The 2178-nt window shown below is 30.6% G+C and overlaps 1 long non-coding RNA gene across 1 annotated transcript; it reads right to left on the bottom strand.

The window, feature by feature from the left end:
• Nucleotides 1-593: 593 nt before the first annotated feature.
• Nucleotides 594-1420, bottom strand: LOC105564930. Its single transcript, XR_001009159.1, has 2 exons — nt 1174-1420; nt 594-1079 (listed from the first exon to the last, which is right to left on the bottom strand). It is a non-coding gene; the product is annotated as an uncharacterized LOC105564930 (long non-coding RNA).
• Between the last annotated feature and the right edge of the window lie 758 nt (nt 1421-2178).

Below are 2178 nucleotides of genomic sequence, written 5' to 3' on the forward strand. Positions count from 1 at the left end.
TTATGGATGTATAAGAAATGTATATTTGTAATACAATATGATGTAATGTATAATAAAAAAATCTGTAAAATTTCTTTGATGTATTATTTTTCCAGTTTAGACTGTCATTACTAAGGGCGTTTTCCAGCAAGGACACAATGTGACACAGTGTAACACTGTGAATCATTACATCCTTGTTTGCCAATGTTAAACAAGGATGAAACGATTCACTGTATTACACTGTGTCCTTGCTGGAAAACGCCCTAAATATGTTTGTATTACATTGATTGAACCTTGAATTGAATGTCAGTAGGAACATACTCCAACTCAGGCATGGGTTTTAATTTGCTCAATTGTTCAATGATTTCTGAAAGATGGTCTATCGACCTAATTGCTTCCAACGTCAACCATGGTAGGAACTTGTTGCGACTAAAAAACTGAATTTCCATTTTATCATTGATCACCATTTTCATTCCTTCTTCTGAGTCACTAATCATTTCTATGATGACAATCGCTGTGTCATGAACACATACTCCCCAATTACATGTTTTTTTAAGAAATCTTATATTTTTTTCATTTCATTGAACGTGAGGTTAATACAATCACTCTTTATATCCACATGTATATCTTTACTTTCCATTCTTAATAGCTAAAACAATAATTAAGTAATTAATCTCTTTGTTTACAGTATATGTATACATGTATTGCGGTGTACCAATTACTTACTTTCGTTTGCCGTTTACTATTATTATTTTGGATTTCAGCAGAAGTAACATGAAGAGTAACTGTAACATGAAGAAAAAAATACACTGAAACTTGAATCATGTAACATGCTAAACACAATATACATATATTTTAATCTCATCAGTCACTTATACAGTTATAGAAATTGTCTCTAATACTTTTATTCATTCAAGCTACGTTCTAAAATGTTCTCTCCGATGAAAATTTCTATTCTAGTGACAGAATTAATTGGAATTAATTGGAAACGCTTGAAGATTTCGTAAAAGTTACCAAGTAAAAGTCTTCTCGGACAGAAAGGTTTCAGAACGTCCTCGGAAACATAATTTTATAAAACTTACGATTCTAATAGTTGAAATGTTAGTGAATGAATTAAGTATTGTTGTAAACCACTTCTTGTCCACTTCTTGGCTGTAAGCTGAAGTAAATAAATATAATAATAATAGTTGAAATGTTGTTTTTCGTAGATTACACAGTACATAATAAATATTGTTACTGTATACCCAAAATATATGTTTTTCCTAACCTCTCGTACTCTATCATTAATATAACCACGAACCTTCATGCATATGACAACCATGTGTCACGTACGAATGCGAATGGAGTTAGTTGATGACAGCGCTCCCAGTGTTGCTTTTCAGAACGTCTGGCGGGCACAATCATCGGCCCATTCTGATTACGGGCAGTTCGGTCTCCTTATACATACTCCATGATTATATATATAGTTAGATTATATATTTATCTCTGTTATACATATTATATTAATTTTTATACTTATTTTATTAATTTTTGTTTTATTTTATTGATTTATATTATTTTAACGTGGTGTCTAGCAAAATGAAGTTCTATTTTTCTTGACTTTTCCAGGTTTTCTAGACTTTTTCCAGCATTTTAATTTTTAGTTTTTTCAGCGGGTTAGTGCATTAACACTATCGACGCGCGACTCACGGACAGGTTTCCATTCAACCGTAATGTATGATTGGCCTGTTTTGAACCTTTTTATCTAAAAAAAAACTATTGCTCGGAACGAAAAATGGTAAATAACTTTTTAATTTATTTTTTCGACGACTTTCTTGCTATGGTATTTTGATTCGCGAATTTCAGGACACCCAGTATGTATATAAAAAATATTGTTTACATGGTTTTTATTTTAGGTTGTTTCACAATTATTTTATATTAACTACTATATTAATATTATAATAAAAAACGTTAATGAATAAAACAGTTTTTTTACATTTAATAGTTAAACATTCGTTGTACAATAAAACCATAGAAAACAATAAACATGGACAATGTAAAATAAATATTAAATAATACAAATGAAATGTAAGATATAATTTTACAAAGTTATCTCTCTCTCTCTCTCTCTCTCTCTCTCTCTCTCTCTTTCTCTCTCTCCCCCTCTCTCTCTCTCCCTCCCTCTTTCACTAAATATCGTTGTTTTCTTGCTTTTTTTCC

This window comes from Vollenhovia emeryi, unplaced genomic scaffold (assembly GCF_000949405.1).
Source record: "Vollenhovia emeryi isolate VEMERY1.0 unplaced genomic scaffold, V.emery_V1.0 DF943767.1, whole genome shotgun sequence".
Taxonomy (NCBI): Eukaryota; Metazoa; Arthropoda; class Insecta; order Hymenoptera; family Formicidae; genus Vollenhovia; species Vollenhovia emeryi.